This window comes from Hippopotamus amphibius, chromosome 1 (assembly GCF_030028045.1).
Source record: "Hippopotamus amphibius kiboko isolate mHipAmp2 chromosome 1, mHipAmp2.hap2, whole genome shotgun sequence".
In the NCBI taxonomy this organism is placed as follows: Eukaryota; Metazoa; Chordata; class Mammalia; order Artiodactyla; family Hippopotamidae; genus Hippopotamus; species Hippopotamus amphibius.
The window spans coordinates 152,194,672-152,221,569 of NC_080186.1; the positions used below are offsets into that span (position 1 = coordinate 152,194,672).

The following is a 26,898-nucleotide window of genomic DNA, read 5'->3' on the forward strand; positions in this document are numbered from 1 at the left end:
ACCCCCTGCCATGGCTCAGGAACTTGGCCCTGGTCCCTGTGTGTCCTCCCCCCCCCCCAGCTCCCTGGGGTACAGCCTGCGTTCCTGTTCCCTGTGCTAACGTGTCAGAGCCGAGCTGAGCGCCCTCCAGGGCTCCCGCTGCTGGCCACCAGCCTGTGGCAGGCAGGCCTGCTCTTGAGTACTGCACGCAAGTTGCAGCTGAGGGCAGCTTTCCTGCTGCCACTTCCCTGGGGAGTGGGGAGTCTGGCAGGAACAGTCCCCCTGATGCAATCAGCGCCACAGAGGCAGGGCTGGCTCCTCGCTGCCCGCTGCCACCGGGCACAGCTGCCAGCCTCTCGGGCACAGGGGAGGCAGTGAATTAGCAGTTGTGCCTCCTTGGCAGGGTGGCAGTTACAGTCAGGATGGAGGGTGCCTGTCTGAGGCAGTGCCCACACCCCTGTCGAGGCTCTTGAAGGTTCACAGGTATGTGTGTGTATATATGTGTGTGTATATGTGTATATGTAAGAGAGAGTTGCCAAGGAGACCTTTGCCTCTTCTCCCTTCTCTTCCTCCCTCTCCGTCCTCCCCAGGCATCTCTGCACCATCAAGATCCTACAGCTTGGGTCCTGCCCATCCCCCAGGACCATGTGCACAGGGTCCAGGCCAGCACTGGGAGGGAGAGAAGAATGACTGAGACTGAGAGAAAGAGAGGACAGGAGATAGAAAAAAGAAAGGGGGTGAAAAGGAATAGGAAAGATAGGGACACCTGAGATGGAAGGGCTCAAGGGGAGGAAAGAAGTGGTAAGGAGAGGGGAGAGGATCAGGCCAGCTCCAAGCCAAGCAGGACTATGGCCTCCTTTATTCAGAACGTTAGACTCCTATTAATGCAGCCTCAGGGCACGATTACCTTTTGTCTTATTTGTTAATTTCTAAAGCACCATTATGTTGACACCTGAGAAGCTGGAGGCCTTGTGACCCTTGCTGTCTAGCCCCAGTCCTTTGTTCTACAGGAATTATGCAAACCAGGCTGGGGTGGGGTGATGTTCAAACCATGAGCTCAGCTCCAGTGGGGACTCAGAGGATGGCACCCAAAGTGCTGCGACTTGGAATAGTGATGTGTACTTCCATGATTCAGAGAGAGCAGTGTGAAGATGGAGGGACTTTTGAGTCCCTTAATAAGAATGATTTCCCATCTGTTGAGCATCTAAAGCATGTCAGCAGCCACTGTGCTCATCTCATTTAATGCTTAGAACAGCCCTGGAGCTATGGGATGCTTAACTCTATTTTGCAGATTAAGAAATTGAGGCACAGAGAAGCTAGGATACTCATCCCAAATCACACAGCCTATAGGTCATAGAGTCACTCTAACCACTGCAGAACACTGCCTCTCCTCTCCTCTGGGCAATGACTCAGGTGCCCTCCGTGGTCACTTAGGACTGTTCCATTGCTTTCATGTGTGGAAGCCGTCTCCTCCTGGGGACGGGCTAGAGGGTCTGGGACACGGATGTGGCGGTGCAGCCCTTCCTCCACTTGCATGCATTTGCCTCTAGCCTCTAGCGGTATTCTGTGCCCTGCCTGCTGCCCACCGGCTGTGCAACCCCCAAGCAAAGGCCTCTCTTCTCTGCTTCTGAATTGCAACGTTGGCGGCAGAAGCGGGAAGCATATTGTGCTCAGAAACAAAACTGAGTGGTTTTTCCTTTTTCTGAAGGTGGTAATGGTGCAATTAGTGGCTAAGCCATTACCCCTCCTCCCTGGCTCTCCTCCCCTCCCTTCCCTCTGCCTCCCTCCTGTTTCTCTCCTGGGAAGAAGTGGCTGCATCAGAGAGTCAACTCCATCATTCTCTCCCACTCCCAGCTCCCAGGAAGAGGGGCAGAACTGGGGGGGTATGTACCCAGATTTCTCCAGGGGCCCCTAAATCTAAGGTAATGAGTTAGGAATCTGCTGGGGTTGGGGATTACCACAAGCAGACAGTGTGTCCAGGAAGTGAGGTGACTAGTAAGGCAATTTGGAGGCTCAGAAGGGGTGGGCTAGAAACCCAGAGGGTTTGGATCCTGGATCCTTTTATTCTGTGCTCATTGTGGGCAGGTGCTGGTGTGAGACCTCAGCCTGGTGGGCTGTGAAGTGAGCTTGAATGGAGGAGGTGGGTGTAAGGGTCTGAGATTCCGAGTTCAAGCTAGAGTGATGGGGGTGGCCATGGTCCCACTTTAGACCTTCCTTTTCCTCTTCTAGAAACTAAAAAGAGGCCTCGTATTTACATACTTTCCAAAGGCCTCTACAGCCCTCAGCCTACTCTATCTTCACAGCGTTCCTCTTCAGTGGTAGCTTTGTTCTGTTTTGTAGAAAAGGAGCTAGAGCCTCAGAGAGGGGCTGTGACTTTCTCAGTGTCACACAGCTAATATATGTTAGGGCTAGAATTGAACTCAGATCTTTAAATGCCAGTTCTTTTCCTTCTTAACCCCCAGGGCCTTGGGGTGAGATCTTGGGGCCATAGATATGGTTATTGCCTGGAAGAGTTGAGGTTGGCAGGGAAAGTGCCCACAAAATTTGGGAATGAGGATTTTAGGACAGGTCCACCGCCACTCCTCTCCAAGCCAGGCCATGCTCCCCTCCCCACTGCCGCCTCCGCCTCTTTCACCTTGACTCAAAGCACAAGTAGAAACTGGGACATGAGCACCAGGAGACCAGATCTCCATGGCCCCTCTGGGAGCCTGGGGTAAGGGAGTGGTTATGGAAGAGACCTCAGGAGGGGACCAATTGTCATAGCTGAGAGGGGTTGGGGTGAGCGGGCAGCCAGGGATGTTCCCTCCAGAATCCTGATGGCTCCTCTGCACTTCCCCCTAGCTAGAGTGCTAGTGTGATGGACAAGGTGGCAAAAAACAGAGAGAGAGAGAGCAAAATAAGAAAGACGGAGGAAGAGGCAAAAAAAATTAGAGGGGAGCAGAGAAACAGTTACAGAGGCTTCAGTGATCCACTGAGAGAGAGAGATCCCAATGAATTAGCCATCCTTTCCCTGTAAACCTTAGAACCTGGCTGTTGCCAGGGCAACGGGGCAATACCTGTCTCTCCAGAGGAGATGAAGTTGCCAGGGTAACTGCATCCTGTCTTTCCTGGGGACCATCCTGGAATGTGGCACCCACTGGCTGTTACCATGGCAACTGCCTTTTTGCCCCACTTAATCCCATCTTGTCTGTTATAAGGGCCCCACAGTTGGAAGTGGGGGAGGTGGGAAGATTGAAGATCACTTGTGGACTAAGTTTGTTCTCCTCCCCCTCCTCTAGCCTCTCCCTAGGTCCATCACCTCGGGGGTGCTGGGTCCACCCGCCCCCGGGCCCACACAGGCCTGCAGTATTGTGTGTGGTAGGGCCAGGGCGTCCGGGAGCAGGTTTCGCAGTGGAAGGCAGGCAGGTGTTGGGGAGGCAGTTACCGGGGCAACGAGAACAGGGCGTTTCGGAGGTGGTTGCCATGGGGACCTGGATGCTGACGAAGGCTCGCGAGGCTGTGAGCAGACACAGTGCTCTGCTCAGAAGCCCCAGGCTCGTCAGTCAAGCCAGTTCTCAGTTCGCACTTGGCAGCACGGGCAGGCGAGTGGCCCTTACCCTTAGTTCCGGGAGCAGAGCAGCAGTGCCCTAGTCCTGGTCCTCCAGCCCCAAGCCTCGCCTGCCCACCTAGCGCCAGGATGGCCACCATCACCTGCACACGCTTCACGGAAGAGTACCAGCTCTTCGAGGAACTGGGAAAGTGAGTTGCACCTCAAAGAGTCCTGGAGGGCTCAGGGGGTCAGCATCAAGGGTGGGGGTGTGCACCTGCAGTGCTTCCAGTGCACACACAGGGAGGAAGGCAGCATGTGTTTGGGGGCACTTGTATGTGCAGAGTGCCTAAAGCCAGGTATGGGTATGTTTGCCAAGATGTGCCAAGGCCAGCCTGGTGAGTGTGTGTGTAGAGGTGAAGGGTTGACAGTGCATGGCAGTGTCTGTGCATACGCACGCGCGCGTGCACACACACACACACACACACAAGTGCACACGACCTGGGCATACACAGATTCTTAGAAACTCAGGATTAAAAAGGGATCTTCCCAGTCAGCTGAGTCCATGGCTGGAATCCCCTGTTGAGTTTCTCTGGAGGTGGCCATCTGGCCTCAACTTGGTTACTTCTGGTGACAGAGAGCTCACCACCTCCGGGGTAGTTCCTCCTGCCTTTAGGCACCTACAAGCGTCTGTGCAGAGTGGCCAACTTCTCCCTGTAAGAACATCCCCTCCCCACTTTCTCCCTGCCAGCTCCTGCCAGGGGTGAGGGCAACGGTACAGCAGGGGTTAATAACTGAGCCGCTGGTGAGGCTTCCTGGGCGTTGGGAGGAGGGGAGGGGCAATCAGGCAAGCTGTTGGGGGGGGGGGGGGACGACACTGCTGTTGCAGGAGCTAGTGATGTGAGCGTGTACCGGCTCTGGTCCCTTGGCAAAGTTGTCCAGCCCCAGAGCTCATTTCCTGCCTCTGATGACTGGTGTGGAGGGAAGGGTGGGAGGACAAGGGGAGTGGAGAGCCCCTTGGGGTAGCCCCATAGATTGTGGAGTGTCAGGGAAGCATTCCCAGATGCCGCCAGCTAGGTCTATGGAGGATCTGGGGATGGATCCGTGGTAGGGGTACAGTTTAGAGGCAGAGTTTACCCCACGGCAGAGCAGCTCCAATGCCCTGGGTGGTCCCCACTGTAGCAGCAGGAGTGCAGGGGAGAAGGGCCCTGTAAGCAGATCTGTGCTGCTGTGAGGTCTGGATGTGCACCCACAAAGGTGTGTTTTGATGTGCGTTGTTGTGTGAGGACTGACTTTGGGATACACTTGTGTGCACTGAAAAGGTGTGCAAGTGTCCGTGTGTGTGCACGGAGGGAGGTGCTGGTGTGTGCTGCATGTGTAAGACCTGAAAATGCAAGTGTGCCCTGCAGGGGTGGGTGAATGCAAGTGGCACAAGGAGGTCCGTTGGCTGGTTTGCGTGGGAACGAAGGTGTGCACATGCGTCACTGTGTGGACACGTGTGCGGCCGGTCGGAGCTGTGTGCACATCAGCTGTGTGTAAATATATGTCTGTCTAAGGATGCACATGCGGGACTTGGGTGTTCCTGTCAGGGCTGGACATGCACATCTGTGAGGACCGGGGGCCATGCCCATGGGAAGGTTTATGTGTGTGCGTGTGAGGCCTGGGCCCATGGGCTCGGGTGGGAGTGTGGGTGTTGAAGGCATGTGTGAGCCCAGGCTGGTGTCTGCATATGTGTGGGAGGTGGGCCTGGGGTTGTGTGCAAGTAGGCTGCCTGCACGCACACACACACTTGCACACCAGGCTATCCTGACACCTACAGGCACAAACCAGCTGCTTCGTACAGACACACACCCATGTGCAGTCGTGTGCTCACTCCTGTCTACAGACTTTCTGTCTTTCTGAGTGTTTTTGTGCGGGGGGGGGTGGGGAGGACAGCAGAAACCAAGTGTCTGGGGCTGCTGTGGAGGACCGAGGCTGTCTGCTGCACTTGTGCAGGGACCCCTTCTCAGCTGGGTTCTGGCGCCTGCTGGAACAAGGATTCCCTGATCAGCTGGGAGCTGCCTTTCAGGGTGCGACCAAGGCTCGGTTCTGGGAGGACTGCGTCACAGCGTGCAGTGAAATGGATTTGAGACGTGACTCAGGCACTCAAAGTGAAAATAAAAGTGATGTTTTGCCCCAAGAGGAAATGGATATCTTGAAGACTGGGTGCTGTGGGGGTGATTTGGCAGGAAGACCCTTCATGAGCCTTCTTGACCCCGCTGTCTGCCAGGGCTCTTGGAGAGACAAGGGCACGGGCAGAATTTCAGGGGACAGGGAGCCCTTTTGTGGCCATGGCAGGAAAACTGAGGGTGGCAGGCAGGGACAGGCCTAATCTAATCAGCTTCAGACCTTTTCCTTCCACAAACATCAGTGCTCTTAACCTTTTTTAGGTCACATATTCTTTCAGGAATCTGATGAAAGTCTAAGTCTACCTTCCCTAGAAAAATACATGAACCTAGGAATGGTGCAGACAATATCAGGACCAGCAGGACATCAGGAAGGCTAAGGATGGGGCTGAGGTTCAGGATGCTGGTATTGGAAAAAAGGAGATGAGGCTCTACATCTCTGATGCCTGGGTTTAAGAGGCCTGGGTACATCACTGAAGAGGTAGGGCTCTCCTGCTCTGCGTGCAGCTTCAGTCCAAGCGCCCAGTGGGACAGAAAGTGGAAGCATCCATACAGGGCACAGGGTCTGGACCTCACCACCCATAGCACTGTGACATTGGGCAGGCTATGGCTTCTCTCTCCCCCGACCTGTAACCTGGAGAGGAAAAAGGGCTGGGAGGATGAAATGAGATGGCCCTCATGAACACATAGTGACAAGCCTGGCACACCACAAGCATTGTTGCCCTCAAATGGGCGGGCTGAAGCTGGGAGCTGGGACCTGCCACGTCTTTACCTTTTGCCTGGAATTTGCCCAGCTTGGCAGAGGGGGCTGACAAAGCCCTGCCCCCCCAACCCCCCACGTTGGCACGGATGCCACAGCTCCTCTTTTGTTGGGATACGCAATGAAGATGCCTGCAGGGCCCATCCTGCAATTGGTGACCCAGGGTCCCTGCCAGCCAGGACACTGCTGTTACCATGCAGAAGCTGAACCCCCCATTTCCAGGAGCCCACTTTAGATCACTGGCATGATAACTGCCAGAGGCTCCAGGGCTGGCCCTCCAAGGGCACACTGGGATCTTTGGACCTCCTTCTGCAGGGCCCTGGCTTTCCCGCTGGAGAGGAGGACACGTACCTCCAGAGGACTTCCTGGCACCCTGCCTAGTGAGGCCTGGCTCCTGACGGCAGGCCTTTGAGGAGCTCAGGGTAGGGCTGGCTGTGGATGTCAGAGAAGCTGTTCCTCCCCCGCCTGGTGGGCAGCCAGTTGAGGGGGTGTGGGCCGGAATCAGGGCCCTGGGGCCTCCTGATGCTACTGGATGAAGGTCCCACTGCAGTACATGATTCACATAAGCCAGGAACTTGATTCCAGTTTCCTTAGAGGGTTGGGATGGGGCTGTCTCTTGGGACCCAGAGACTAACTCACTCCTTCCTTCCTTGACCCCAACCCTCTTTCCTCCTATGGGAGAGAGCGATGGAAGCCCAGATCTTAGGAACACAGAAGCTTGTTTGGAGGCAGGAGGCAGGCTACAGCGACGCCAACGCCAGGGTCGGAGTGGGTCCGGATGTTGGGGCCAGAGCTTCCTGCAGACCCAGCCTTCTCTAAGACCAGGGTGGGTGAAAGGGTCGGGTTCCAAGAGGTGGGGGAGGTGGATGCCTCCTCCAGCCTTTCGACGTTCTCTGGGCTTCGGATCCCACTCCCAGGAGAGGTTAGTTAGGGAGGCAGAATTACCCTGCAGCCTGTGTCATCACTGGGCTGTACAGAAAGAGCCTCCGGAGGAGATTTTGCTTGAGAGAGGGGGAGGGAGGCTGGAGAAAGCACGCAACCCACTCTTTTCTCTCTAGAAACAGGGACCTGAAATTGACTCAAGGGTGGTGTTGGGGCTGCAGGGGCCGGCGAGGTTGCCTGAGGGAGAGGGGAGAGCTGGCTCCAGAGCCCCCACCCTCTCTTACCTCCACGGCTTTTTATCATGAGTGGGGCTTAGGCTGGGCTGATCAGTGGGGGACACTGCAGACCAGAGGCAGCTCCCTGCACGGGGGGAGGCAAGGTCCTGGGTGCTTAGCTTCCGTTTTGGGACACAAGCTATACCATTTGCAAAATGTGTTTAGCAGTCCCTCCCTTCGCTGGCAGAGCTGTCAGGAGGATGGATGGTGTAATACTGGAGAGAGAGAAAACACCAGGGCATCGATGTACTCCCCCCCCCCCCCGCCCAAAGGTGGGTATTGTGCTTTTATTTTGCTTCTAATAACCTCTCACCTTCACAGCACTTTGGGGCCCGTGCGGCACATCTCCACCCATTAGCTCGTCTCTGAGGGAGGCAGAGGAATTACTCGCCCATCTTACAGATGAGCAGCCTGAGGCTTGACAAGGTGGAATGACCGGCTCAGGGGACTGGTGGCAGCCCTCAGGCTTGCCGTGTGCGGGTCTCCAGCAGCCTGCATGTGGGGGGAAGATTGATGAGAGGGACGGCTCCTGGTGCCCTGTCTGGAGAACACTTCCAGGGAAGAGGGGTGTGCCCTTGGGGGAGAGAGAACTCTGAACTGTCGTTTATTTTCCAGTCATGATTCTGCCTCTAATTTACTGCGTCACTCTGGGTGGACTCCTTGTCCTTGGTGTACCTCAGCTTTGCCATCTGTGAAATGGGGATCAAAGCACTTCCGCAGGTGCCGAAACGCGCCATTAGAGTTGCTACCCCCTTTAGCCTCCCTCTGTGGCAGGCACCCGTGGGAAATCTCAGGCTCCCAGAACACCAGAGCTGGGAGGACCACAGACACTGTCTCCTCCCAGCATTGATGGTGGAGCCAACGGCCAGGGAGAGCTGGTTTGCCTCAGGCCACGGGGAGAGGCGGTGGCAAAGCCAGGGTAGGGGACCAAATGATGTGCAGGGGCCAGAGGCCAAGGATGGGACGTTGGGGGACAGGCAGGCAGGGGACAGCCTTTCCTCCCTCCTACTCCTCCAAGCCACCAGAGTGGAAGGCACGCACATGTTCTGGGGCATGCCGCAGCCCTCCGCCCCCACGCGGCCGCCCCCACACAGCCTGAGACACACTGGCACTGCCGAGCCTCCCTCCGCCTGCCCGCTTCCCTGCACAAGCGCACGCGGACGGCTGCCAGCACTCCTGCAGTCTGGGGCCCCGGCCCTGTCCGAGGGGTGAGGGCAGAGCCTTGGAATGCAGTGCCTGCATCCTGCTGCTAGTGCATGTGCGCACACACACAACACACACACACACACACACACGGGTGCATATGGACGTGCCTGTACACACACACACACACACACACACACACACACACACACACACGGCTCCAGCAGGGCATCGAGTGACAGTTGCCTCCCAGTGCAGGGCGAGCAAGGCAAAGCCAGCTAGGTCTCTGTCGCAGTCTCTCTCTCTCTCTCTGCCCTTGCCTCCCTTCCTTCCCTGTGTCGCTCTGATCTCTGTTTCTCTCTCTCCCCTTCCCTCTTTTCTGTGCTGGTCCCTTGGCCACAGTCCGCCCCTCCTGCATACGTGTTGCCTGTGTCACAATCCCTTCCGAGCCGCTCTGCGGCGCGGTAGGAAGCCTCCCACCCCAGGTCAGCCCGCCGCAGCCCCCTGCGCGTGTCACAGCCTGATGAGACCCAGCCCAGGCACTAGGTCTAGGTCCTCATGGGGCTTGGCTACCCACCAAGGCATCTGGAGGGGCAGTAAGGCCAGTGGGACTTTCTGTGCTAGAAAAGGCTGATGGTCTTGGTGTCACGTAAAAGGAGGAACATGTCTGTGACGCTTGCATCCACTCAACAAGTACTTCCTGAGCACAGACTCTGTTCCGAGCCCTAGGCTGAGGCCAGCAGGTATCGCACGCCAGACTTATGTCACCTCTGCCCTTTTGGGGCTCACGGTCTAGTGGGAAGCTGACATTAATGAAATCACTTCAGATATTATTTAAATACAACTGGATAAGGGCTGTGAGCACAGACAAGGGGCTGTGAGCTGCAAAGAGGTTTCGACTAGTTGCAGTGAGGGAGGCATCAGGGAAGGCTCTCCCGAGGAGGTGACACTGGGGAGCTGGAAGCCGAATAAGAGTCCGTCGGAGGGAAGAGGGTGGAAGAGTGCTCCTCAGAGTGGGAACAGCACAGGCGGAGTCCCTGAGGTGTGTATTTTGTTGGAGCGTGTCAGCCCCAGGGGAGTTCGGGGTCCCGCTCTCCCTAGGCCTGCTCAGCTTGCCTCCAACTTTGGGATGCCCGGGAGCTAGAAGAAGTACTAAAAACCTATAGAATGTCTAGAAGAGGGGGGCTAGGCAGGGGGGCCAAGGTCTGGAAGCCAAATCAAGGGAGAGAGGGCTGAGAAGCTGGGGGCTTTAGCAGGAAAAAGAAAGACACCCTTCGGGGGTGTACCCTCTCCCCTCATCTCTGCAGGGTTGTCGTGGGGCCCCGGAGATGAGAGGAGACTGCTCTGTATGGCCCTGGAGGGCAGAGTGGGTCCAAATGTGTAGAGTAACGGAGGTGGATTTCAGCTCAACGTAAGGAGGAACTTTCTAATGGTCAGATCTGACCCTCTCCCCCCAAGACGGACATGGCCTTGGGAGATAGTGAGCACTTGGCTGGCAGAGGTATGCATGCCCTTCCACAGCCCTCTTCTTACCCTGTGCCTCCAGTTCCCTCCTGCCTTGCTTTCCTGCCCTCACCCCGGTAAGATTCTTTGCTGCAAGCACGACGTGGGGGATGGTTTAGGGGCCAGAATAGCTTCAGTTCCACACAGAATATCAGAATGAAGAGTGCTCCCTTGTCATAGGGATGGGGAAGTAAGGCCCAGAGAGGGCCAGCGCCTTGCCTGAGGTCACACAAGCCAGTGACACATGAGATTTGGGCACTCCAGCCTCTTTGAGTCCAGTGCTTAGTTTTTACCCCTTGGAGCCTCTCTCTCTGAACCTTGAAAGTCTTTGGGGTGTGCGTGTGGATGGAGCCAGGCCAGGAGGCCCTCGGAGGCTGGGGAGAAAGCAGCCCCTCAGCATTTCCCCTGCTTTACCTGTTCTGATCCTGTTGCCAAGCTCTGTGGATATTTTTTTTATTTTCCTTTTGGTAACCCATTCAAGAAAACCCAGGCACAGCTCAAACAAGGAATATGTTGGAACTTCTGTTGGTTCAATGTTCTCTACAGCAAACAGAATCTTCCGGTTCCCAGGCCTTCTGTGTCCTCCACGAGACTTCTGCTGGGTTGGCACGGGGCAGGCCTGGGGGGGGCGGGGTTCAGGACAGCTCGAAGACACTGCATCCCTGCGGCATCTTTTGGAGTCTGGAAGTGGGTGGCTGCAACCAGGTTGGGGAGGAGGAGGGATGTGTGGTTTCAGTAAAAGGTCCTATGATTTTCTGGCTCTCAAATGCTAGTTTGTGGAATTTGGGGCAGAGCTGCTGTGCCGAGCTGGGGAGAAGAGAGAGAAAACCAAGCAAAGGGGGTCCTGGGCCCCCAGCCCCTACTGCCTCTGCTCTATTTGCCATCTGGGGACCTGCATAGCTGTGTTTTGTTTGTTTGTTATTAAGAAAGGATACTATTGCTTAAAAAAAAATAAAAAGGAGGAAAGGGCTTTAAAATGATCAACAGTTGATTTCACAGATGGGTAAACGGAGGCCCCCAAAAAGTGAAGGGATTTGCTTGAAGTATGTAGAGATGGGTGTTACAGAAACAGGATGTTCCTCTCGTTTCTGAACAAATCTGATCCCGGATTTTTCATAGTTTGAGGAATCTAGGAGTCCTCAGAAATCTCATATGAGCCACAGTCACCCCCAAAACACACACTTAGTTCAACTCACATGATGTTGTGTATTATTGCCCACAGATCCCTGCACCCTAATGCCCATCTGTGGACCCCAAGTGAGGGCCCTCAATCTGAGAGTATGGGGTATTGGAAAGAGCAAAGGATGATGAGTCAGAAGTCCTGGATTCAAGCTCTTGGCCTCAGTTTCTTTATCTGCAGGATGGGGAGAGAATGGACCTCAATGGCAAGATACTACTGCAGCTTTCAACACAGCCCCACGTGACCCACACTCTGGCTCCTCGGGTGGAGCTGCTTCGGTGGCCAAGCCCAGCTCTCTCTCTTCCCCTAGACATTCAACTCCCATCTGCTTTGGGTTCCATGCCCCCCAGGCCTTGCTTTGTGCCAAGTGATCAGATCAGCTAACCTGGGCTGTGAGTTACTGACCACCAAGAGGTATTAGAAGTCAGTCTTCTCACAGATAACAGGTCTGTCTACCTTTGAGCAGGAACTTTCTGAAATCACCTCAGCTCATCTCAGAGAGGTAGAGTGCAATAGGTATATTAGCCCAAAGTGGGGAGATTTGGGGGCAGGAGACTGGACTTTGGTTAAGGCGTGCCTATCACATAGCATCCAGGCAAGATAGTGAGTAGCTAGAAATTTGGGACTAGCAGTCTGAAGAGAGGAGGGGCAGTATAGAAGCAGATTTCAATCTTGGGTGATGGCCAGTAGCTTTCATCATGTTTTTGTGGTGGTGGTGGTGGGGGGGAACAGAGAATCCTTCGTGCAGCTAATGAAAAATATGTATCGTCTGCCCAGAACAATGCACAGACCCAGAATAATTTTATTAAAATATTAGGTGTGTTCATGAATGCTCCTAGCCCCCCACAGAGATCCCAGCTAATGGCCCTGGGTAGAAGGGATGCAGGTAGAAGAGGTAAGAATGGGTGGAGAGAGAACACGGAGCAGCGATGTTGTGGGGGATGGGGGAATGAAGACGTGAAAGCACTGTCAGTGGCGGTGGGGATGCCAGGGAGAGTGTGGTGACCCAGAAATGAGAGGGATGTGGGTCTCAAAGCTGGGTGGTCTGTGGGGCCAAATGCCACCTGGTGTGGGGCAGGCAAGGCAGCTCAGGCCCAGTGGGTGGGCAAGCCTGGCACAACTTTTCTTCCAGGGAGCCCAGGGGTGGGAAGCAGATTGTGGTGGGTTCATGGAGTGTGGGAGGAGGGAAGAGGAGGCGGTAGATGTCGGACACTTGTTCTGGAAGTTTGGCAGCAAAGAAGGGAGGGAGGAAGTGGCCCAGGTTGGGTCGAGAGAAAGGCTCTTGGTTTTTTCAATGTTTTAAGTTTGGGGGAAGGATGGTTGTTCATTTGTCCAGAATGAGGGAGACCTGGGTGTGTTTGAGGAAGCAGCCAATGAAGGGAAGACCCTAGAGATTGTCAGGACTCCTGATAATCAGACCCCCAAGGAGTGCAGAGTGGAGAGAGGGTCTGGTGACTGTGCCCCCATAAACAGTGCTCCTGTCTGCTGACTCCCACAGGCACACCCTGGGAGGCTCCGAGGTGAGAGTGGGGAGGTTTCCTTTAGGGAAAGTTGGCAGTAACCAGTCTTGAGTATCGGGAACCTCTTTCCATCTCCATGTAGCAGAGACTTCTCACAGATGGCCTAGGAGGAAGTGGGGCTGGGGCTGCTCATCTCCATCTTCCAAACGGACGCACCAGCAAGCTGGCAGCCAGGACCCAGGTCTTTTGAGTCCCCATCTAATGCTCCTGGTGCCACTCCTGCTGCCAAGTCAGCATTTTGGGGTGTTTCAGGCCAGAGAAGGTGATGAGCCTCCTGTGGGCTGGCAGCCAGCAACTCCCAGGACACCGTGCCTGCCAGGCAGCCGGAAAGCAATTTCCCAGCGTGAATCTTGCTTTTCATGGCCCATTAGCATGTTCCCACATTCTCAGCCACACTGGACCCACTACCACTGCACCCTCCCCATCTGTCTGTCGGAGAACCAGGTGTGGCCTTCCTGCCTGCTCACGCCCAGGGGCAGGCGGCTGGGCCCTGGGGAGCACCCCATCCCCTCACCACGGCCCCCACACACCTCCTCTCCTGGCTCGCTTCTTCCCCAGGCTTGGCAAACAAGGTCCATTTTGCTTCTGATGATGCCAGCTGTTCTCATCACTTTGGAGGTAATGATGCCTATGAAAGGCGTTGTTTCTTGAACATTTCCTACACCCCGGGGACCAGGCTAAACCCCCTGCGTACCTTACTCTCCCATTGAGTCCTTGAAACAACTGCTCAGGGTGGGTACTAGTCTTACCTCCATTTTACAGGGGAGGAAATAATCTTACCGAGGTTAAATAACTTGCTAATAAGTGGCTGAACCGCGATCTGAACTCTGGTTGGTCTGGTTCAAGGGCGCCTGTTCTTATCCAGGTAGAACGTCACTATCCAATATGGTGGTCACTACCCACTTACAATGATTTCAATGAAATAAAATTAAAAACTCATTTCTTCCATCCTACTATCCACATTTCAAGTGTTCTATAGCCGTACGACGCTAGTGCCTGTCACGATGGACAACACAGAATAATTTCATCCTCAGAGGAAGTTCTGTTGGACAGCTCGGTATAGCATATTGAAGGTGGAAAGGCCTCTGTACTATTTAGTCTCACGCCCACCCCAACCCCCATGTTGCAGATGAAGAAACAGAGGCCCATGCTGGGGCCAACCCCTGCCCAAGACCTCCCACCAGGGCTGAGGTCTGAAGTCCCGTCCCTCCAGTGTGTGTCTATCTCACACACGCACCCCTTCCTGTCCACATTCTGTGACCCTCTCCTAACACGGGCATGCACCCAGGGTGGCACACGTGTGCTTTGTGACACCCGAGCCTCTCGGCGTCACATACACACGGGCACTGACAGGCTGCTGGCACACATCTGTGGGCAGACACGCCCCTGAACTCTTTGCACCCAGGGACTCTGTCACAGGCGCTCCCAGGACCCGCCCATGGACATGCCCCACTCATGCAGAGCCCTCATGTGCAGGCCTTATCCCTTCCTATCAGGACCCCTGGTCACCCCCGCCCACCCGGCCCTCCCCACCTTGGCCTCCTCCCCTCTGCCGCCCTGTCCTGTGTCCAGGCCCCTGCCCGCCCACCCGCTGACCACCTGCTCAGCTCAGGGCCGTGGGAGGAGTGGGCTGGCTCTTCCTTTTGCCAAGGCAGCTGGGCTGTGGCCACTCACTCACGCAGGACGAGAATGCAAAAACAGGCCTTTTTTTAAACAAAAGATAAAAGAGAGAGGAAGTTAGGGCTGTGAGCTTGCTGCCCACACTCTCATTTTTTGCTACAGGTTCTCCTCTGCCCCTCCTCGCCCTGATCCCCAGCACCAGGGCGGTCAGGGAGGAGCCTTCCCCCTTGTAGAGGGAGACGGGAGGCTGTAAAGGTAGAAAGAGGGGCGCCTTGCCTCAGTCTCCGTGCCTCACCCCATTCAGTGCTCTGTGAGCCTGGTGCTGTGCCCAGTGTTTTTTGCATGTTACCTCACTTAATCTCCCCAACAAACCCAGGAGGGAGATATTATTATTGCCCCCATTTTATAGGAGGAAACAGAGAGTTGAAGTGCCAAGTTCAATATCACACAGTTGGGGGTCAGTCACGATGGGATCACAGGGCTTTGTGAGCCCAGAGCCTCTGCTTTTGAGGGTCACATTCTCTTGCCTTTGGTGGAATCAGAAGAACAAGGGCAGGTGACCTGGATTCTCTTCACAGCCTCAAGAGAGATATGCCTGCTCCCTTGAGGCTTCAATTTCCTGATCTGTGAAATGGGGGTTTGTAATTTCAACTTCACAGGGCTGCTGTGAGGGCCAAGGAGCTTAGTGGTGAATGTGCATTTGAAGGGAGGACACCTCCTGGGTGTGTGAGAGGCTGATGTTCTCTGGATCTGTAGACCTGAACAGGTTTTGATAAACTCCTCCCTCTGAGCATCTGCTAAAAGCTGTGAATTCCTCCCCCGGAAAAAAATGCATATGCTTACATCCACAGGCATAGGATATCCATCAGGGGACACAGGGCTCCTGAAGCTGCTCCGTCCTTGGCCGAGACCCCTAGGATTTACACAAAAGCTTGGCGCTGTGTTCTGAGGAGGAAGTTCAGCAAGTGTGCCTTCTCTTGTTTTATAGACATGGCTCTCAGGTCCTCAGCTCCTGGGGCAGAGCCCAGGGTCATGGAGCCTCTTGAGCCACTCTGCACAGAGCCCCACGGGATGGCCCATCAGTGCTAATTTCCAGGGGTTGAGGCATCTAGCAGGACTTCCCCAGAAGGTGGGCAGGACAGGGCCCAGCTGGCTGGGAAATAATCGCTTGGGCAGCATGTTAACTAAAAATGCTGATTTCTGGGCCTGCATCTGGAGGCTCTGATTTGGTAGGTGTGGGAGGGGCCTTGGAACATGTATTTTTAAAAGGTTCCCAAGGGATTCTGAAACAGCCAGTTTGATAACCATTGACCTAAGTTCTTTACCTAGAAGGGAGTTTTGTTTCTCTAGTGAAGAAATTAGATTTCTCCCTCCCTGCCTCACATCCTCCCTTTCTCCCTCACTCCATCCATCCATCCATCCATCCATCCATCCATCCCTCCATCATACATACCAAGTTAATTAAACTCCAGCTCAGGCTGGTGAGTGAGAAAAGCCCTCCTTCCCTGCCCCTCCTCTCCCTGGGAGTTCTCAGAACCTTTCCCAGAAGTGGCCACTTGAAACATTCTCTCCCTTGGGGCTTCTGAGAATCATGGCCTCCCGCTGGGCAGGTACCTGAACCTCCCTGTCTGGGTAGGGTGGACACCTTTGAGAGACCAGTGTGCCCACCTTCCTCAGATGCCTGTTCCTATTTCTAACACCCCAGACTGAAGTCCTCTTCCTGTCTCATTTCAGTCCCTCTTGCGTAAATCTACCTCCTGTTCCTATAGTAACATTTATGGAGGTCCTGTTTGTAGGAAACATTGGGTACCTGGATATGGGGTGTGGAGAAGAAAGTTGCAGTCCTGGTCCTCGGGAACTCTCCATTGGGTGGACAGACGAGCTGGATGAGTGAACACAGTCCTGAGCTAGATGGAGAGGTGTGGGGTGCTCTGGGAGCACAAACAACGTGGGGCAGGCTTCTCAGGGAAGGAGACCTCCAGGTGGAGGACAGGCAAGACTGCACCCCCAGGGACAGTCTGTTGCTATGCCCATAAATTCTGGCCTTCCTTGGCTTCCCTACAAGGCCATATTTCCTGGTCTCTATCCCACCTCCCAGATCTCTCTTCCTGATCCTTTTCCAGTTTCCCACCTGTTGCCTTCATGCTGCCCGGACACGGAGCCCGGACACAATGTCCAGGGGTGTGTGCAGAGCGGGCATCTCCGCCAGCCTGAAGGCTTCCTTGGTGCCTGCCAGCATCCACCCCTGCTCCCATCAGCCTGATCTTTGTGGCTTGGACCTGCCCGTGTGCCTAGGAGAGGGGATCAAAGTTTGGAGGATATGGTGAGGTGTGGCCATGTCAGGAACCTGGAGGTGCACGCCAGCAAGTGGCAGGCTCACTGGGTGGAGACGCCAAAAACCTGGAAGCAAATATCTGAGTTCTAGACATGGCACGGCCTGTAACTAGCTGTGTGACCTTGGAGCAATCTACCCTGAGCTACGCTGAGGTTCAAAATCTTGGGCTCCACCTCAGGCTTAAGGAATCAGAATCTGCCTTCTAAAAAGATGCCTGGGTAACTTATATGCACATTAAAACTGGGGAAGGCTGCCCGGGAGACCTGCTTCTTGCCATCAGCCTGTAGTTTGGGTGGTAATGGTGATGCCCATGGGCAGTGTTTGGGCCCTTAGGGACCTCCTCTGTGATGTGAAGATGTTGGACCAGATGACCTTTGTGGTAGAGGGTATAACATGGCACCTAGGTGACACTTCTAACCCTCAAACTAGTTTTCTTTGGTAAAATACTATGTTTAATTTTTTTGGAATAAGGTACCAGTATTTAAAAACTGGGAAATGTCACAAAAATATCCAGATTTCCAGTTTTTCTTGAAAAATCAAACAGTCTGGGAAATGGACCACATTCCACATGGCAACAATGTCTCCTATGAGCACTGAAACCCACAGCCCTTGCTCAAAGTTCTTCCAGCCACAAATAGTTTGAAGAGAAAAACCCATGAAACATATGAAAAAATGCTCAGCTTCACTCTTGATAGGAGAATTCCAAATCAAATCTACACCAAGTCACCATGCTCCAAGTCTCACTAGCAAAAATATGAAGGTTTGATAACATGTTGTGTTGACAAGGGTGGAAGAAAATGGTCCCCTCACATACTAGAATGAAAGTAGGTTGGGGACTTCCCTCGGGGCACAGTGATTGAGAATCCGCCTGCCAATGCAGGGGACACAGCTTTGATCCCTGGTCTGGGAAGGTCCCACATGCCATGGAGCAAATAAGCTTGTAAGCCACAACTACTGAGCCTGTGCTCTAGAGCCCACACAACACAACTACTGAAGCCCGTGCGCCTAGGGCCCGCGTTCTGCAACAAGAGAAGCCACAACGATGAGAAGCCTGAGCACCGCAACAAAGAATAGCCCCCTGCTCGCCACAACTAGAGAAAGCCCACGCGCAGAAACAAAGACCCAAAACAGCCAAAGAAAACAAGAACGAAAGCAACAAAACGCCAAACAAACAAAAACCACACCAAACCAACCAAACCAAAACAAGAACAAAAGTAATTTGGTATATCTCTAAAATGGATCTCCTCTCATGATCAGAATTACCAAACAACACCTACGTTCTAACCAAATAATACCAGTTCTAGAAGTTTATTCACAGATACTGGTACACATGGGAAATGTAATTCTAATGCACACATACAAGGTTAGTCATTGCAGCACTGTTTGTAATAGCTATAGATTGGAACTAACCTAATTGCCCATCGATAGGGGACTGGCTAGGTAAGTTATAGGACAGCCATATGATAAAATGAGGAACTATGTATTTATTTATTTATTTATTTATTTATTTATTTATTTATTGTGGCTGCTCTGGGTCTTAGTAGTGATGCTTGGGCTCAGTAGTTGCAGTATGTGGGATCTTAGTTCCTTGACCAGGGATCGAACCCAGGCACCCTGCCTTGGAAGCGCAGAGTCTTAACCACTGGACCACCAGGGAAGTCCCGAGGAACTCTTTTTTTTTTTTGACAATTTGTTTTTCAGTTGTTAATTTCTTCTTCTTTATTTATTTATTTTTGGCTGCATTGGGTCTTTGTTGCTGCACACGAACTTTCTCTAGTTGCAGCAAGCAGGGGCTACTCTTCACTGAGGTGCGCAGGGCTTCTCGCTGAGGTGGCTTCTCTGCAGTAGTTGTGGTGCGCGGGCTCTAGAGTGCAAGCTCAGTAGTTGTGGTGCACAGGCTTAGTTGATCTGTGACATGTGGGATCTTCCTGGACCAGGAATCAAACCACTGTACCCTGCATTGGCAGGCGGATTCTTAACCACTGTACCACCAGGGAAGTCCCGCAATGAACTCTTAAAAAACAGTTATTTGTTTATTTAAAAATTTTTATTGTAGTAGAGTTGATTTACAATAGGAACCCTTTATGTTATAATACAGAAAGAGGCTCTTTAAAATTTTTCTGAAAAAGAGGAGGGTGCAGAACAGCACGCAAGGTCCAGTATCCAGTATTGGGGAGAGTATCGGTGGAAAGATGCCCTGGTAACACTGGCCATCTCTGCGGAGGGGACTTTGGAGACTAGGGTACAGGGATGGGAAGGAGTCTTTCAACTATCTATGCTTCTGTATCTTTTGAACTTTGAACCATGCCAATGTGTTACCTACTCAAAGAATAAAAAACTGAAAACTTTCAGGGATCTAGATTCTGTGATTCAAACACTGCATGATTCCAATATTTTACAATTTGGTGAACCTAACTTATTAGACTCTACAAGCCTCATTTCTCATGAGGCCAAGCTCCAAATGACTTACTACCAGTGGTTCCCCTGGGTCTCTGGGTCTGCTCTGTCCCAAAGTCAGGCCATGAGCTTGAGAAGCCTTCAAGGAGGGCTCCCTCCCAGCACAGCGCAGCTGCATGAACTATGGCATCTCCTGGGGACACAGCCCTTGGGCCCTCCCTCACCTGCTTTGCCTTCTCTGTCCTAGGGGAGCCTTCTCAGTGGTGCGCAGATGTGTGAAGGTGCTGGCTGGCCAAGAATATGCTGCCAAGATCATCAATACCAAGAAGCTCTCGGCCAGAGGTAGGTGGTGGATCCATGCCTGGACTGCCCTCCTGGGCTCTCCTCCCTTCACCCCTCTCTCTGCCCCTTGGGTTAGAACCAGGACCTGGATGTGTCCCCCTGGGTGATGCTGCTGTCAGAAGTGGGGGCTTTTCTTCCTGTGGGTATTATGAGAATAGACCCCTCCATATTCCTTCCTTAAGGAGTCTAGGCTGGAGGCCACAGCCTCTCCCGCAGGCCAGGCTCTCTGCCCTTCATCCGCCCACCCAGGTAAAGACTAATGTGCCAGGTAGGCCTTCCTTTCCCTGCTTTTCTGCCACTCGCCTCCATTCTCACCACCAGACCTCTGCACCTACCTTCCTCTCTGCCTGGATGCTGTTACCTGGCTCCTTACAAGGATAGCTCTTTCTCAACCTTCAGGTCTCTGTTCAATGTCACATCCTTTGAGAGATTTCCCTGACCCCCAAGCCTGAGGAGGACTTCCCCATTTTATATCTCTCATTACTATCTGCTTTCTTTGTGGCTTTCTCCCAACCTGGAGTTATCCCATTTGCTGGCTTGGTACCTTGTTTAATATCTATCTTCCTGCATGACCATAAGCACCAAGAAGGTGGGAATGGGTCTCATTCTCTAGATATGCTTAGCACCTAGGACAGCGCCTGACACATCGGGATGCTCAGCCAGTGTCCCGTGAACTCCAGGTGCACTCTCCTTCAACCAAACCAGTCCACCCTCTGGTTCCTAAATATTCCCTTGGACCGTGGCTTCCAAGCCTGGAATCCCCTGGAGAGCTTCAGACACTCCTGATGCCCAGATCCCGCACCCCAAAGTTGTGATTTAATTAGTCTGGGCTGTGACTTGGGTTTTGAAAATGATCCCCAGGTAATTCTCATTTGGATATGGTTGTAAACCAGTAGCATCAGCATCACCAGGAGATTGTTAGGGATGCAAATTCATGATTCCAGATGTAAGGAATCAGAATCTGCATTTTAACAAGACACCAGTGATTCGTATGGACGTTAAAACTTGGAACGCCTGCTCAGAAGCTTTGCTTCTTGCCCTTAGCATGTGGTCAGGGCAATAATGGTGGTGACCATAGTCGGCGCATTGGGGAGGATTATCTTCAAAGATCTCCTCTCTGAACGGTGGGTCTGAGCCGCCTTGGGGACCCCCGGGGGTGGAGGGCATTCTGTTGGGTAAGGTGGGTACAGGTGTGGGCTGTGCAGCCCATGGCTTGTGCAGCACAAAAGATGCCATGTGAGGGGTTGGCGGCGTGTCCAGGTGTTTGTCTGGCATAGTGGCAGCCGTGTCTGGGCCAGGGCCCAGCGGGTGTGGGTTTCACAGAGGCTGGTACAGGATGTTCGCATTGTCCCCCATAAGCCTCCCAGCAGGCTCCGTGTTGGACCATGTGCTGCTGCCTTTCATCTCTCTGGCTCAGCGTTGCTGGGAGCCCAGCACTTTCTCCTAGTTACCGAACTCCCCCATAGGCAGACCAGTGTCCTGAAGGGAGAAGAGACTGGGGTGGGGGTGGGAGGGGTTCTCTGTAGACCAGGGCCCACGATGCCACACGGTCCGCGTGAACGCTGGTGTGGAAGGGTGAGACCTGTGGAAGGTCCAGGGCCAGAGCCAGAGGCAGGGAGCCAGGGCAGTCAGGAAGGCCTGCAGGAGCGCTGCCTCACGACCAGACGTCGGGGCTCACCTTGCCGCTGCTGTGTAACTAGCGGCTGTCGGGCGCCCTCTCTGTGCTTTATGTCACTCTTGATCAAGGGAGATATCCCAGTCCCCTTGGGGATACAGTGGGGGCAGGACTAGAGCCATGGCTTGGGGTGACAGGTTGGGTTGCCGCAAATGAGGGAGGGTCAGAAACCAAGGTCCTCCCTGGATTCTGGGAAATCTTGGGCCAGTTCACCGCATTCTCAGAGCCACATCCACACACGCACATGACAGAAAGAGACAGCTGTGTATGCGCGGAAAGGAAGGAGCATTGCCTATTTTATGGAAGGTGACTAAGCGTTCCAGGGGCAGTGTGTGCTCTGGGGCTGTGCAGTAACCGTCACGCTCCCTCTCTGGCGACCTGACGAGACTTTGGCTTCCTGGGGGGGGGCAGTGCCCATGCCTAGGTGCATGTGAAGGATGGGAGTGGGGAGGTTCTGGGGGGAACCTTCCCAAAGAAGTCTGCCAACTGCCAACGCTTTTCTTCTCAGTGGGAGAGGAGGGCAGAGCTTCTTTTAGCAGGTTTCTTTGTTTGCCACGCATGGTGCCTGGGGTGGGGAGTGGTTTAATGCTGAATATTTGGCAACACATCCCAAGCTTCTCCTGCTGGCACTCCCGGGTGACTTTGGCAGTTCCCAGCGGGGGGCCATGCCCCCTGGGGTGTCTGTCCACCCCTCAGGGAGCTGTGGCTTCCCCTTCCCCGTGGGGCCAGCCTCTTCTATCGAGCGGTTCCCAAACTTGGGAGATATTTTTTGTGTGTATTTTTAAACTACTCTTTTATATAAAATGCTCATAGTATAAACAATTCAAAGAAGCCATAAAGACATGAAATGAAAGGTAAAAATGTTTTCCTGTCCCAATCGCTGGCAAATCTCCCTGGGAGCCTTTTGAAAAATACAGCTGTCCCAGTTCCACCCCTGAGGACGCGGGATTCAGCAGATGAGGCCCAAGCCCTTGCATTTAAAAAGTGCTGTCAGCAGTGACAACAGCCAGTACACGCTCAGCGCTAACTCTCTGCCAGGGGCTCTGGAAGCTTTCTAGCCACAGCCTTGCCAGGCAGGCACACACAGAATTCATCAACACTTTAGGGCACACTGGGTGAGTGGATGGGGCTGGTGCCGCCAGAGGTGACTGGCCCTGGTACGGCGACTTCCACAAGCCCCACTCTCCACCTGAGCGCTGAGGGGTCACTTCCTCGGCTCTGTGGCCACCAGTCGCGGGACACCGCGTGGAAAGCATGGGGTGAGCTCATTCAGGCTGCCCCTAAGCGTCAGGTCCATGCAAGGGAGCCTTCGAGGAGGCAGTAAGACATCTTTCCAGTCTTTCTCATCTCCTTGCCTACTCCTGCCTGGCACTCTTGGCTCTCGGGATTATTTCTCCAACTTCCCAGGATCTGCAGGCTTGTTGAAGTCCTGTGGAGGGAGGGGACATTTCCTGTTCTGAGACTCAGAGGTCTATTTTCTACCCTGGTTCCTCTGCCTCCAGCCAGAATGCCACTGCCCACCTGCCAGCTGCAGCCCACCCCCTCTGCAGGCAGAGCCCTCGGGCTGCCCTACTGCACTTCCCTGGGCTCTGCTCTGCCCCACCCTGCCCTGCTGGTACTGTCTGGCCCCAGGAACCTCTCCCCAGAGTTTTCACCCGCCCCCTGCCTGCTGAGCTCTGGGAAAGCCTGGCCCCCTTAACCTCAGCACCCTGGAGGTCTGCCCCCAGGGAGACAGGGAGAAGACTCACAAAGCATCTATCACAATGGACATTGGGAGCAGGCCCCCCTGATACCCAGGCAGTAGGCTGCAGACCAGCTTCTCTCAGGCCTCTCACCATCATGGGACTCTACTGAGCTGGATGGATTGATTTACCAATTATGAGAATGGAGGCAACATAGTACAGTAATTAGGAACATGAGTTGAAATCCCAGCTCTGCCACTTCTTGGCTATAGGAATTTGGACAAGCTGCTTATGGCTCTAGGCCCTGGGAAAATGGCAGAGACTGACAGAGAAGGTCTTGCTCTCATTACACCTGTTTTCTAAGGATGCAGGCTGAAACGAACATTAAACACACAAGGAAGCTGGGTAATTTCAGGTAGCAATGAGTGTTACAAAGAAAATAAGACAGGGTGATGGGGAACTGATAGAGCTGGAGGGGCATTCAGAAAAGGCATCTGGGGAAGCTCTCTGAGTAGGTGACATTGTGCTAAGACTTACCTGAGAGGGAGGCAGCCAGGAGAAGATCCAGGAGAAGAGTGTTCCAGGCAGAGGGCACAGCAGGTGCAAAGGCCCTGAGGTGGGAAGGGGCTTGCAGTGCCTGAGGCCGCAAAGGAGGCCGGTGTGACCGGAGCTTCAAGGCCAAGACAAGGCAGGACCCGTACCCAGCAGGGTCTCCCTAGATGTGGTGAGGAGTTTGGACACTATTATAAGTACGTTAGGAAGCTGTTGGAAAGTTTGAAATCAGGATCTAATTTATATTTTAATAAGAGGTCCTTGGCTGCCCAGGATCATTGGCTGGGGGCTGGGGGGAGCGTTCGGGAGTGGTTCCTCAGAGTTCTGAGTTGTAATAAAGCTTGACCACTTGATGAGCACCTTGATGACCACATTGATTTTGATAAAGAGACTGCTCCTTTAGCACTGGTCTCCGTTTCCCCATCTACCTAATGGAGCAAGACCTCAGAGGTCAAGAGGAACTCAGTTCATACATTTCTTGAGATTCCCTGCATATTAGAAAATGAAAACATTTCAAACAGTTACAAAAATTATTGCATAAAGCATATGTTTACATTCAACAAATTCATGCTTTTAGCACTGGACGTTGCAATGCAATGTAATTGTACTACACACAAGATGATTACAAAATTTATAAAAACAATGAGTTCCTAGCATTTCCAGCAGTGAGGTCTGGTAACCAGGCACATGTTTGAAGCTGAGTGATCAACGTCAACGTTTTCTTCTTTCAATCCTGTCAGTGTAGCTCTGCTGCTGGGTCACCTCACCTGGAGAAAAACATCAGAATTCTGGATTTAGATCTTTTGTCCCTTGAAATGTGTAGCCTGGGCCAGGAGGCCCCCAGCCCCCTCTGATAGGCCTCACTTTGAGCTGCCTGGTTTTTTGGTTCTGCTGGGGATGGGTGGGTGGGGGACAGGGTTTGGAGCCAGCGAGGGTCCAGGCTTCCTCAGCTCACTGACGGCCTTTGGCCAGCCCTAAATGCGGATTTCCCTCCTTTGCCCAGAATCAGCCTTCCTCCCCCAACCCTGGAGTATATGGAAGGAGACAGAGAGGGCAGGGGAACCCCCAGCCTGGGCCAGCCTCCCGTCCCATAGCCTGTAGCTGCCTTCAGCTGGCAAGTGGAGCTTACACTCTACAGAAAGAAGATTGGACTTAATTGCTTTGCTGATGGTTTCTGCAGCCCTTGGAGGATGGCCGGTGATTCCTCTAACGGAGGGGGATGGGGAGAGGGGAGCTGGCTGCCTGGAGACAGGGCTGGGACTTTCTCCAACCTCATCACCCTCCCTGGTGCTCACCTGCTTTGAAGGGGCCATGCAGAGACTGGGGTTCTAGTCCTCGTTCTACCTCTGAGTGTCTGTGTGAGTTCCCTCCTATGGGCCTCAGTTTTCCTATTTGGGAAGAGGGAGCAGGTAGAGGCAGTGGTGATGAGTCAGGGTGTGGAGAATGGGACAGCACAGGGTTTTGTTTTGTTGCTTTGTGGTGTGTGTGTGTGTGTGTGTGTTCTTTTTTTCTCTTTGCTGTGCCTCGCAGCTTGTGGGATCTCAGTTCCCTGACCAGGGATTGAACCTGGGCCACGGCAGTGAAAGCCCAGGATCCTAACCACAATGCCACCAGGGAACTCCCCGACAGCACAGGAGTATTTTTTTTTTAACTTTTTATTTTATATTGGAGTATAGCCAATTAGCAATGTTGTGATAGTTTCAGGTACACAGCAAAGCGACTCAGCCATATGTATACACATGTATCCATTCTCCCCCAGACTCCCCTCCCATCCAGGCTGCCACATAACACGGAGCACAGCGTTTTAAATCTCACTCTTGGAGCCTGACTGCCTGGGTACAAAGCGTGGCTCCACTGCTCAGCACAGTGTGACTTTGGGCCAGATGCTTAGCCTCTCTGAACCTCTGTTTCCTCCTCTGTAAAGCCAGCAGTGGTAGCACCGCCCCCACGGGGTTGTTGGGAGGGCTTGAGATGTATATAAAGTGCTCTGCATAATGCCTGGCACGTAGCAAATATGCTACGTTTGCAACTGGTTCCTTTTATATACTGTTTTGTTTTTTTAAATAAAGGCATTAAATATCAAACTGTGAGGGAGGCACCAAAAAGGAAATTGAAAAATGCTTAAAATGGGGACAATGAAGCCCACAACCCAGGGTTGTTGGGAGGACGGAGTGGGGTCCCAGGTGTGATTGCTCTCAGAAACCTCAGCATCGGAGACCGCAGGTGCAGACCCCGAACAAGTCCTCTCTCCCAGGTAGGCGGGAAAATCCAGGGGATTTGGACAAAAGTCCTGAGAAGCAGGTGGGAGATCTCTGAGTAAGCCCCCAGGCTGCCACAGACGAGTTCTACCCTGCAGATTCTTTTGGGGCTCTCTGTGTCCCTGGTCCCGGCTCCCCTCATGGGAAGCAGCTTCTGTGAATTAATACAGCCCTTCTCCTGCAGAGAAGTCCCACTCCCTTAGAAAGGTTTGTTCATTCAATCATTTGTTCTTTCATTCAGTTATTTCTTGAGCACCTACTATGAGCCAGGCATTTGGGTAGATGCCGGGGGTACAACAGAGACCAAATCCTAGCCCTCAAGGACAGCGATATCCCTATGACAGAGTGGGACATGCTGTCCAGGAGCCCCAAGAGAACAGAGGAGGAGCCCCTACCAGCTGGCAGTCAGGGCAGGCTGCCAGGAGAGGGTAACATCGAAGGATGGGTAAGAGTGAATGATTGTGGGTAAAGAACAGGTGGGAGGCTGAGAGGGAGGGAGCTTTCCAAGCTGAGAGAATCATGTGTGCACGAAGGCCCCAGAGTGAGAGGGCTGAGCAGGGTGTGCCTGGAGAGGTGAAGTTCAGCAGTTCAATCCGTCTGGGGTGTGATGTGAGGGGCAAGGCCGGAGGAGGGGCAGCCGGAGCCTGTCATGGGGGTGGGGGTGTTCCAGGCTACTTGGAGCTTGGCTCTGATACAGGAGGGAGATGCTTCTCATTTGAGAGCCCTGAAAACCAAGGCCCAGAGAAGGGATGTCTGCGTCACTGCAACCCTGGCCTCTCTGTCTTTCCCTGCATCCCACTGCCCTCCTGGAGAACCCAGAGGCTCTGCCCAAGAGGCGAGCTTGCCCAGGGGCCAGGGGCTGCCCTGGGAGGTAGAGGTCCAGGCTGTGAGGAGGGAGAGGCGGGGTGGGTGGAGGTTCCTCCCTCACCTGAGCTCACCTGGACTCGCCTGGGCATCTGTTTCAGACCACCAGAAGCTGGAGCGCGAAGCCCGCATCTGCCGCCTGCTGAAGCACCCCAACATTGGTGAGCGCGGGGGACGGGCGAGGGGTGTAGGTGGGGCCCAGCCGGCTCCCCTGCCCGGCCGGGTGGGTGTTTGTTGGGG

At 53.7% G+C, this 26,898-nt stretch overlaps 1 long non-coding RNA gene across 1 annotated transcript; it reads left to right on the forward strand.

The window, feature by feature from the left end:
- Nucleotides 1-434: 434 nt before the first annotated feature.
- LOC130851176 (uncharacterized) lies at nt 435-26,233 on the forward strand. Its single transcript, XR_009053135.1, has 3 exons — nt 435-462; nt 19,533-19,627; nt 26,036-26,233. It is a non-coding gene; the product is annotated as an uncharacterized LOC130851176 (long non-coding RNA).
- The last annotated feature ends 665 nt before the right edge of the window (nt 26,234-26,898 follow it).